General features: G+C 28.2%; 1 protein-coding gene across 1 annotated transcript in view; it reads left to right on the forward strand.

The window, feature by feature from the left end:
• The window catches only part of LOC135922138 (diphthine methyltransferase-like), a 36,405-nt gene that overhangs the window by 1,529 nt on the left and 21,838 nt on the right, over window positions 1–13,038 (forward strand). The window lies entirely within an intron of this gene.

Here is a 13,038-nt window from a genome sequence, read left to right on the forward strand (position 1 = left end):
ATATATTTATCATCTTTCTGTTTGATGTGGTGTCTATAGAGTAACCACGAATTCACCACACAGGAATCTAATAAATGAAAGAAAATTTGCATGTAAAAACGCTTCCATTTTATGTCAATTCTGTATAGTTCAATTAACATATCATGGAAATCCACTCCGCCCATACCAGCATTATAATCTTGAATTATAGCCGGAATTTTGACATTAATAAAAGATTTTTCAGATACCGACCATCTTTTTGTTCGTGATATGGAATTTATACCCATAAATGATGATATCGTGATAACCGATTTGTTATCCAACCATTTGCAAATTATAATATTATTATTAGAATCCACTTTATAATCAAGGGACCCTCTTCCTTTTTTCTTTAAGATTTTATCATCAACCAGATGGCATCCTAATAATCGATTAGATCTAATGGTCCCCGACATGATAAAGCCATTATCTTTGAGCGCAACTGCTAAATTGTATGAAGAAAAAAGGTTATCCATGTAAATTTTTAGATTTTTATGTGGGGGAACAGTTTCTAATAGTCGTATAACAATATCTCCATTAATTCCCATCAAAGTTTTTTTTATATTTGTGCATTTCCCTAAATATATTTCGAAATCATATAGCATTCCAGATGATCCACATAAAGCAAAAATTTTAATTCCCCATTTATGCGGTTTTGAGCTAATATATTATTTAAATTCACATCGCCCTTTGAAGGGGACTATCATTTCATCAATTGATAATTTTTCCTCTAATTGAATCTTTCTCAGGTTCATTTTTAATGCACTAATAAATGGTATTAGTTTGAAAAGTTTATCATAATTAGGCTGGCCCCTAAGGATTATATTATTATTATCATTAATATGAAATTATTTTCTCAATTCCAAGAATCTGTTTCTTGTCATGCATTGAGAAATTTGAGGAATCACTGTCTCTATAGCCCAATATTGCCTTATTGATGGCAATTTAACAATGCCCGTATAAAGGTGAATTCCGAGAAATTTTTCAATTTCACTACTATTTGTTTTTGTTGATTTGCCAGATAATTGAAAAGAATAAATATTCGTTTGCTCTACTAAATTGTTAATAATATCATCGTCTATAAATTTTTTAAAATATTTGTAAGGCGAAATTTCCTTATCAGGTGGAGGCAAAAATTCTTGTTTAAATTCTGTATTATATTTATATAAATCCTTATTTCGCCATAGGGTTTTCCTATTACTTGGGATAATATCATTATCATAATTTTCCAGTTCCAACCCAATATCTGGTAAAATATCATAGGTCATATTTAGATCAATACATCAGATATATCTCCCTCTGGTATATTACATGTTGAGGTCATCTAAAAAAAATTTTTTAAATTTTTAAAAAAATATAAAATAAAATTTTCACTTTTTTAACTTTTTGCAAATATTATAGTGGCTTGCTAAATGGAAAATAGCCTATATTCAATTCTTACTATATCATATTTTCAATATTTAATTTTAAAAAATTTATGGAAAAAATTATATAAGAAAATCCCAATGTTACCAATTTGGATTTTCTTTAAAAAATCAAATAAAAAATAGTTATTGTTAATTTTTTTTTTACTAAACATGAAATACTAGTAATAATCTATCATAAAAATATTATTTACCTTTGATTTATATATATTTATATAGAATGGTAATCGATGTAAAAGTGTAAAAATTTTGGCGCCTAAAATACCTAACTTTGAACTTATATTCTGATATAATAAAATAATGATTTTGACAGGTTAATGATAAAATATGAAAGAATAAATTTTGTTTTGTAAATTAATGTGTCTAAATAGCAACTATTCGTTTTTTAAATATAAAAATTAATTGATTAAAAATTTTGATGACAAATGATCTCGCTGGGCGCGAAAGGGTTAAATAAAAAGGTATTTTATTTATATGTCTAGTTATTATAAAAATAATATTTTCCAATATAAATATAATAAATTATACAAGAATTCATAAAGGGGTCATTTCATATCAAATCGATCATTTTACAACCTGATCATCTCAGATTTTTTTAAAAATTGGTATATAAATTAATGAAGTGTAGCCACTTAACTATATTAAATGCGGATATATAGGGTCTCAGAGTGGCTTAACTTGGTCATTTTTTTAAAAAAATGATTTTTTAAGTGGTAACTTTAATATTAGATGCACTATATAAATCAGGAATCTGCAGGGCGTATTTTAATTTATTTATTTTTCTTAAAATATTTATTTTAAAAAATCCCTGGTTATATCTCTATTATTAGCTATACAAATTAAATAAAAATATATATTTAAAAAAAATATGGGTGGGGCCTGGAAATTTAAAAAAAAAACCATGCCAGGCCTAATAATATAAAACCCGGACCGGATCCAAACAAATTTTGAAAAAAAATAAATTTTAGCTGGGCCAAAAAATATAATCCGGACCTGGCCATGCAATTGGTACTTATGCAAGTCTCTGATATAAATCTATTATCGCTCATTTTATGGCCCTAACAAACTCTAATATATATTTTATAAAATTAATTTTAAATTTATATATGTCATATTTGGATACGGAATCATTTACCTTGAATCCATGCGTTTTATTCGGAATCTTTAAAAAAAAATATATTTTTTAAATATTCTTAATCCCCATCCCCATGAGGATTTAATAAATTATATTTTTATTTCTAATAATTATTTATTAATTATGTACTACTGTAAACAAATTTATAATTAATAGTTGCCTATTTTAAAAAAAATTATAATACTTTTCCTTCCTTTTTTTGCCGTCTGGCTGGCACCAGAAAATTTCATTTTTTAGAGATATTTTATTTTCTTTATTTGTTATAATAAAATAACTGGTATAAATTATCAAATAGAATATAATTAAAAGGCCACAAAATAAGGGATTTAAAAAGAGAATGCTTAAAAAAGTAAATAGTATAAAATTAAGGCATATGAAGAATGAAAATAGATAAGGTTAAGACATTTTCGTTTTTGTAAATTAATATAAAATCATAAATATCTTCGCATGAATATATTCTTCACATGAATATATATTTTTAAAAAAAATTATTTATTGCAACAATTCTTCAATGCTATATGACATTTCGTTGAACATTTAAGGTTGTTCTCGACTCGTACATTTTATTCATGCAACCCAATTTGCAATTGCATAACAATGTTTTCCGATAATTTGTGACATTCCTGGAAGCTCCTAAATATTTTTAGCAGTTTAAATAAATAATAACTATATTTTATGTACATAAATTAATTTGAGGAGTATGTGTGGTTACTATAAAAATAGCTTAAATTACCTATGATTGATATCTTTGTTGGGAACTTTAAAATCAGTTTATTTTATAGTTTTATATTGACTATAGGCAATAAATGGTGTTGAAATTCTTTCAGCACACGTTCCTACCAATATTTTGTTTTGTTCAATTTATAATACTTTCCCTTCTAAATAGTTAGGACAGATATTAGTTCTATCTGATCTATGGATAGGTAATAACACGTGATCGTCTAAGATAAAGTTATTTCCAATTATTAGTGAATAAATTATATTTTGACGCCCACGATCAATTAAATATGAAATAAAAAAAGATATTAGAAATACTATCTCCCAATATTATTGTTAGCACAACTATTTTTCATGTAATTTTGTGGCCAATATTTTTTGAACGTGGACTATTAGTAATATTGACAATCTGGAAGCGCGAATTTTTGTTTTAAACCTTTGCTATTTTAATAGCAATGTATATGCGTTCAAATAGTTTTCCTCATTGGTAAACAATAAAAAAGTCACGGCTTATCTGTGAATATATAAATAAATATATTTAATATCCCCTCTTTCCCTAATCGTTAAAAATATAATCAACATTTCCTTAATATCAAGGAAAATCGCTATCGATATTTAATTATATTATATATAGTTTTTAATAATTTTCTAAATAAAATAAGATCGCCCTCGACTCAGTCTAATTTTTAGAAAAACTAACTTTTAAAAGGGAGTTAATATTTTTCCAGCCTAACCCAGTATAAATTTGTTAATTTATATTATTTTATGGCCTTTGGATGTTTGTAAATAGTTTAAAAGGAATTTATTGGTAAATAAAATTATTAAAATAAACCCATCGGGGGGAGGGTGGAAATTGATCTAATTGATATGGCATCTGTAAAAATGAATGTCCCTTTAAAGAAAAATAAAATAAAATAATTAAATATATATAACCATAACTTTATTGCATAATTATAAATAATATAATAATAATTATACAGTGAAAACATAATAAAATTAAAGTTAAAAAATGAAATTTTAAAAGAAAAATTAAAAAGAAAAAGATTAAAAACTAAGAAATTTATAACTAAAAAATAAAAAATGAATAACTCCAATTGTTAAAACCTAAAGTATTGATCACGCGTTTTCACCTCATTTGCATAGTCTTAGACTTAAATAATTTTGATAAAACATTATCTTTGTTTGAATATTATCACAATTTGAATAGTAATAACTGAATATTACAACATCCTTCCACTTAAGTACCCACCATCTGCGAATGACCAATTTTCTTTCTATTTCGACTTTACTGATCTTGTATCCTCACAAATTCTTCTTAATCTTTAATGTCTTTTAATTTCGAAGACGGCTGTCCTTTGTCTAGTATTCTTAGTTTCTAACGACTGGTTGTATCCGATTATAGCTTGAAATTCTTGAATTCTATCTTCTGTTGTTTGTCCACGATTGCTAGTTACCCATTATTGATTGATACCACAATCTTTATCTCTTCTAAAGGCCGTTTTAAATCATCTTGATAACTTATTTTAGTCTTTGCTTGTTTCTACGTTCTCTTGCGACTAATAACTCTTTATCGCGGTAATTGACTATATCTGGTAATTGATTACGATTGCTTGTAAACGATATCGATGAATTCTATCTCTTTTTCAACTTTTGTTTCTTATAGTCTGTCTTAAATTCTTTTGATAAATTATCCTAATCTTTGCTTGTTTCTAACGGTCTCTCGTAAATAATGATTAGCACATTATCTCGGTAAACGATTGACGATAATTTGTCTGCGATAAGATTGTTTTCACGAATTCTTGTTCCTATGATTGTCGATTTCCTTATCTTACATTGAAGTTTCGGTAAACAATTGGCAATTGTCACTTGATCTACGTCTTAAGGTCTCAGGTAATCGCATCTAATCTATTTCTACCTAAAATAATCTATTTAACCCTTTATAACTTCTGAAATATTTTATCACTTTTTCTTATTATTCTCAAATTTTCAATATATCATTAAAATATACTTCGTCTTAATGTATAAGGTTATCGCCTCTAAACTAATTCTTCCTTACATAATCTATTAAATAGTTTAACTTCAAAATATTTCACTTTTTCTTCTAAATTAAATTTTAAAATTATAATATATAGTCAAAATATGCTAAATGAATTATATCATTATGTCAAATTCTACCACCCCTTTACCCCCAATAAACCCCGGACCCATATCTTCATTGAACCATATGCCGGTAGTTGTCCTTTAGCTATCAATCCACATCCTTTGGCAACCATTTCTAAAGCTGAATTTAGATCTAAAATCTTGAATCTAAAAATCTTTTAGTTCTATTACCAAAAAATTGTCTTCTGTGGTATTACGCATTTATTTCGTTTTACTTAATAAATCCTTGTACACTCCTGTTCTTTAAAGAAAAATAAAATGTCTACTTCTTTTCTTATCCTTTATGTGATTCACGTCCATTGTTTAAAAAAAACTGGAATAAATATCTTTTTTATTCTTTTTCGTTCACTCTCGTTGTTAAAAACAACTCAATCACGTTTATCATCAATTCTCAACACCCAACCATTATGATTCTCATAACTATCTCAGACTTGTTAAAAAACAAATCATACCAAATTTATGATTCTCATAACTTTCTCAGACTTGTTAAAAAACAAATCAATTATTTCTATCTTCAACACTTAAAATTATGATTCTCATAATTGTCACTTGTTCATCAATAAATCGATTATGTATATCATCAATTTTAAAACACATAAATTTATGATTCTCATAACTCTAGCACAACTTGTTAAAATAACCTATCAATTATATTTCTTACGCACTTTTTATTTCACAATTATATATCACTATTTTACACTCAGTTCTTCTTTTTTAAACTTCTTAAATTCTCCTACTTCTTTTTTTCATTTTACACTCTTGTTAATAGTCTTATTCTAATTAATTATCAAAAAAAATTTCTTTTTCTCTTCCGAATTATTTCGTATCCATATCATCATTATTCAAAAAAAAATTATTTCTCCACTCTGCACGATATTTTCTTATATCTAAAAACCCATTAAAACAATTTAAGATAAACTTTATCATTTCTTCTTTAGTATTTCTCTATTTTCCTCTTGTTTTTCTTTTTACTATTATTAGAATAATGTTGCCTAAATGACCTCAGATCTTATTAATGATTCAAAATAAAAATCCTATCTCTAATTGAGCTTGATTGCGGCATAAATTTTCTAATGATGAAAGCCGTTTCTCTTTATGAAGATTTTTGGTTAATCAACAACCTAATATTTTACTAAATATTATCAACTTATACGTATCGTATTCACATATCAGATCCTTGAGGCTCTTTTATCTCTCGCAGCCCTTAAAATAAAAGTTATACGCAAATCTTTAATAAGAATTTAATTACAACATCAACTATTTTCTAACAATAAATGTATATTCGTCTCAGTCTCTAATATTATTCACCGAATTTTTTAAATTATATCTTAGCAAAATTTGTTTAATTTTAATCTTCTCATATTTTCAATTATAAAATATTTTTACAAATAAATTTATTTAATCTTCACAATTTATGTTTCTTTTTCTTTGTCATAGTTATCTCTAGTGATCAATTCTTTAATAACTTATAATATAAAATCTAAAACATCTCATCAATTATATTCAGTTAAATTCAATTGGTTTCTAGTTTACCAGTAACTTTTAAATATAAAATTCATAATTTATCACCTTTAAATAACTATAACAAAAACTTCTTTATAATTCTTTGTTTTTCATTTTAGATCATTATATTCCTACACCATTTTGTATCATAATCTTATCAATATTTACAAAAATTAGTTCGAAATTTAAATGAGCTACCGTAAAATAATTTTTTTTTTCAACCTACAACTTTAAAATAACTCTAAATCTCTTTCTTCAAATTTATTTAATGATAAATTTTCTTCTTTTAATTTTCCCAATACTTTAAATTTTAATTATAATTCTCGAAATGTTTTTATTACAAACTATTATTCTTACTTCTTTATTTTTTTCGAATATTTGCATTAGAATGCAATTTGACAACACTTCTTGTTCCCATGTAACCATTGCCTGGAATTAGACTGAATGTTGAAGTTGCTCAAGAACACATCTACACTCCAGCACCATTGTAAAAAATGAATGTCCCCTTAAAGAAAAATAAAATAATTAAATATATATAACCATAACCTTATTGAATAATTATAAATAATATAATAATTATTATACAGTGAAAACATAATAAAATTATAAAAAATGAAATTTAAAAAAAATATTAAAAATTAAGAAATTTATAACTAAAAAATAAAAAGTAACTCCAATTGTTAAACCCTCAAAGTATGAAAAATCGACAATAACGCGTTTTCATCTCATTTGCATAGTCTAAGACTTAAATAATTTTAATAAAACATTATATTTGTTTGAATATTATCACAATTTGAATAATAATAACTGAATATTACAACAGCATCTACCCCAGATCGGATCTCTAAATACATATTTCACCTTAAGGAACATATGAGCAAATTTACCAGCGCTAGTGCTCTGCTATCAAAAAAAGCAGAAGGAATTGTCGAAATTTTAAAAAATTTATTCCTTATCGAAAGAGCACATTTTACTTTGGAAACGCGCATACCAGCGTATATGCTGGAAATTTACAAAACTGACAGGGCCCACCAGCCTCCCAAAATTGTTTCGAAAATAAATAACAATTATAGTAGAATCATTAAGAGCACACCTTACCAGGTATTTTATGCTCGTAATGATAATCAAAAAAATATCTAGTTCAAATGAAATGGATTTAACATCATGTTCTGATAATCGATTACTTATTTTTTTATCTCCTTCATATTCTAAGGATATAGGATTATCCAATACAAGGGAGGCCAATAGTAAAAAATAATGTTATTTATGAATTTTTTTTTAAACGATTCTAACGAACCCTCAAGATCTAATAATTATATTAAAGATAAATTTTAATGCATAAATTGAATAATTTTTAAAAATATAAGATATGTGGGTAATTGAAACACCTTATCAGTTGAGACAATGCATCTTTCGATTTCGATAACTTATTCGATAATTGAAATTGGTGATATAAACCTTTTGTTTCCACTAATTATTTGTCTAAATTTTAGATGCTATAAAAATAGAAATATGCCACTACGTTTGATGTGGAGGACTCGATCGATAGCAATGGTAAAAATTACCCAAATATTTGTTCACGAATAAAATAGATTTAACCATTATTAATCATATTCCTGACAATTCTCTGCACCTTACCGAGCCTACAGAATTAGGTAAGCTATAAAAATAATTTATTGTACATGAAATGTTAGATATTAGAGAATATAAAAATCTAAATACTTATATTAAAGAAGAAGATTCAAATAGTAATAGTTTATATTTCTTAATAATATTGTTAGAGATTTAACATATTGAACTTGTTAGTGCAACTCGTCCAATCAGAGAATATACCGACATGGGCAAGATATAAAATAACAACATTTATATTAATTAATTATTTGTCCTAATTTTAGATACTATTGGCAGCAGAGGTTTATTTACTTGTGAATCAGAAGAGTCAGATTGCAAAGGTAAAATTATTCACTATATTTTATAAAAAAAATGACATTAGATTTAACAATTATTGAGCCTTTTCATGCTCTTTTGCTTCAAGTTGAAGAATATAAGGAGTAAGAAATAAAAATGATATTTATCATATAATTATTAGATATTAAAAATATTGTATTCTAATACATTATACTAGTTCTGTATAGGGCTCTGAGTTATAAAATTTAAAATATTAATATTTTTTATTTACCAATAAATTCCTTTTAAACTATTTACAAACATCCAAAGGCCATAAAATAATATAAATTAACAAATTTATACTGGGTTAGGCTGGAAAAATATTAACTCCCTTTTAAAAGTTAGTTTTTCTAAAAATTAGACTGAGTCGAGGGCGATCTTATTTTATTTAGAAAATTATTAAAAACTATATATAATATAATTAAATATCGATAGCGATTTTCCTTGATATTAAGGAAATGTTGATTATATTTTTAACGATTAGGGAAAGAGGGGATATTAAATATATTTATTTATATATTCACAGATAAGCCGTGACTTTTTTATTGTTTACCAATGAGGAAAACTATTTGAACGCATATACATTGCTATTAAAATAGCAAAGGTTTAAAACAAAAATTCGCGCTTCCAGATTGTCAATATTACTAATAGTCCACGTTCAAAAAATATTGGCCACAAAATTACATGAAAAATAGTTGTGCTAACAATAATATTGGGAATAGTATTTCTAATATCTTTTTTTATTTCATATTTAATTGATCGTGGGCGTCAAAATATAATTTATTCACTAATAATTGGAAATAACTTTATCTTAGGTGATCACGTGTTATTATCTATCCATAGAACAGATAGAACTAATATCTGTCCTAAATATTTAGAAGGGAAAGTATTATAAATTGAACAAAACAAAATATTGGTAGGAACATGTGCTGAAAGAATTTCAACACCATTTATTGCCTATAGTCTATATAAAACTATAAAATTAACTGATTTTAAAGTTCCCAACAAAGATATATCAATCATAGGTAATTTAAGCTATTTTTATAGTAACCACATATACTCCTCAAATTAATTTATGTACATAAAATCGCCTAGCGACATTTTATCATGCGAGATGCGACACTTTATCATGCGACACCTTATCACTCTGTCATTTGATAACGCGACACTTTATCATGATATACTTAAAACTTAATTTAATATATTTGAAAAGTTAAATTTTGACAATATCTGATTTTTTCACTTTTCCATTTAAATTTCGATATTTAAAAAAATTAAATTATTTTTTTTATTGAAAAAAACTTATTTCAATTTTCATAAGTATAATTTTATTATTCCAATTTCATGAATGATTATATCGCGATTAAATAACAACTTTTTTTTTCCCTTTTGTTTTAAAAATTATAAAGGTGGAAAACAAAACACCATTAATCATTAAATATTTTTCGTGTTTTTAAATTGAATTTTTCTTTTTGTGGTAATTTCACTTATTCGAATAAACTTTGAAACTTACGTTGTCCAAGTGATTCCATGACTAAATCGATAAAACCCGGCCCCCTGGATCCAGTCATTGACCATCCCGGACCCCCGATCACGGACTGTATTATTCCCATTCAGACTGGGGGACCCATCGGTCCCAACACAACACTGGCGCCCAACGTACATTCGAAAACCTTACGACCCGCTATCTTACAAGAGATTCATAGTGGACACCCGGGAATTGTTCGAATGAAGGAAACCGCAAGGATTTATGTCTGATGGCCCCGATTAAATAAGGATATCACAAAAATCAGTGAAATGTGCAACCGTTGTCAACTATTCAAAGAAAACTTCCCCCAGAGATTACTACACCACTGGCCCGTCGCCCGCACAGTGAGAGAAATTGTATAAGTCGACCTCGCTGGACCCATACATCAAATACATTGGCTAATTCTAGTAGATGCCTATTCCAAATGGCCAGAAATAGCCCGCTTGAATAACACTACATCCAAGGCACTCCTAACAGCGTTAGAATGCATTTTTAATCACCTAGGCTATCCGCGAAACCTCATAACCGACAACGGACCCCAGAGCCACGAATTCAACCAATATTGTGACCGCCATGGAATAACCCATATCTACACCCCCCCCGTACTCCCCCCAAAGTAATGGAATAGCGGAACGATTCGTACGAACCTTTAAAAATGCTATAAGAGGGTTTCCCCGCACAGAAATTCAAACCCAGCTAACCAACTTTCTAATAGCCTATAGAAACACTCCACATCCAACCACGAAGCAAACCCCAGCCATGCGATATCTAGGACGCAAGATCAGACGACCATTAGACCTCCTCCATGAAAAATCAGCATTTCACACCACACACTACCCGGTTCAGCCTGATCTAAGAAATGGGGATCTAGTATGGGTGCGTACACCCCCAAGCATTCCCAACCCACGATGGGAAAAAGGAACTATAATAGAGGTTCTAGAATCTGTCGTTTATTACGCGGAAACAGCTCAAAAAGCCCGACGATACCATCGCCGAGATATCCGACTTCGACGGGAACCCGAAAATCAAGAAGAAGAGCGTACAAACAAATTCAACAACCTACCACCCCGGGATAGCCGTATTTAAGAGGGGAGGAAAATGCCGTATTCCCACAAAAACACATTTTTTTTTATTTTGATTTTATATATATTGATTTTTTTTTGTGTGGTCTTCCACCTGTTACAAATCCCTTTTTTTTTATGTCCTCCACGGGTTTTAAAAATTTAGTCGTAATTAAATCCGCTCTAAGCCAGCGGTGCGGCGAATGCCGTTTTATTTATTTTATTGACTTAAGGTAGGGTTTACCTTCGTTATTAAATCCGCTCTGAACCAGCGGTGCGGCGAATGCCGTTTTAGTTATTTTATTGACTTAAGGTAGGGTTTACCTTCGTTATTAAATCCGCTCTGAACCAGCGGTGCGGCGAATGCCGTTTATTTTATTTTATTAAGGTAGGATCTACCTTCGTTATTAAATCCGCTCTAAACCAGCGGTGCGGCGAATGCCCTTTTGGTTTATTTTTGTAAGAATTAAGAATGAAATCGGCGCCGACGGCCGGGTAGCCTTATTTAAGAGGGGAGGAGTGTTATGTTCTATCCCCCCTTATTTCTTTTATTTTTGTTTCTTTTGTTTTCCCATCTTCCTTTATTTTGTTATGAATTTAATATATTATACCTTATTTTTATATTGCATTTGAAAATGAATGATTATATCGCGATTAAATAACAATTTTTTTTTCCCTTTTGTTTTAAAAATTATAAAGGTGGAAAACAAAACACCATTAATCATTAAATATTTTTCGTGTTTTTAAATTGAATTTTTCTTTTTGTGGTAATTTCACTTATTCGAATAAACTTTGAAACTTACGTTGTCCAAGTGATTCCATGACTAAATCGATAAAACCCGGCCCCCTGGATCCAGTCATTGACCATCCCGGACCCCCGATCACGGACTGTATTATTCCCATTCAGACTGGGGGACCCATCGGTCCAAACACAACATTAACTTAATTATCATCTTATCAACGGAAACAGGAACATAAGTAATAAGAATCAATTTATACTTTTTATTAGTAAATAACTATAAATCAATATATCACGAGTAAAAAAAATAAATTATTTATAAAATATTTACTTGCAGCTTTTAAGAATGTTAAAGATCCTTTAGTCGATAATTCAAAACACATATCTGAAATCTTTTCTATATCTTCATAATTTCTTTGAGAGGTACGGTGTTGTCCGCATTATAACTTGAAGATATAGATTTTGATTTTGCATATCTTTTTGAATCCCATCTAAAAACTTTCAAAGCGTTGGGTGATAACATTGGTATAGGGATTGAATTCCATAATGCCACCCTTCTACACAATTTGTTGTTTGGCGACACCTTCTAACGTCGAATTTTGTTTGTTACATAATCTTACATTATAGAGAGGAGCTGCAAAATTATTTCTTTGAAGTAGGAAATAAGCGATGAGCCATTCAATTCTTCATATATTTCTGTCAAGGTATCAAATGAATTTACAACATCATCCTCTAGGACATATGCAAGGGCCGATAAACACCTGCTCTACAATCGAAACTCACCATTAGACTCATACATTTCTTTT

This window comes from Gordionus sp. m RMFG-2023, chromosome 1 (genome assembly GCF_954871325.1).
Source record: "Gordionus sp. m RMFG-2023 chromosome 1, tfGorSpeb1-WG-v2, whole genome shotgun sequence".
Taxonomy (NCBI): Eukaryota; Metazoa; Nematomorpha; class Gordioida; order Chordodea; family Parachordodidae; genus Gordionus; species Gordionus sp. m RMFG-2023.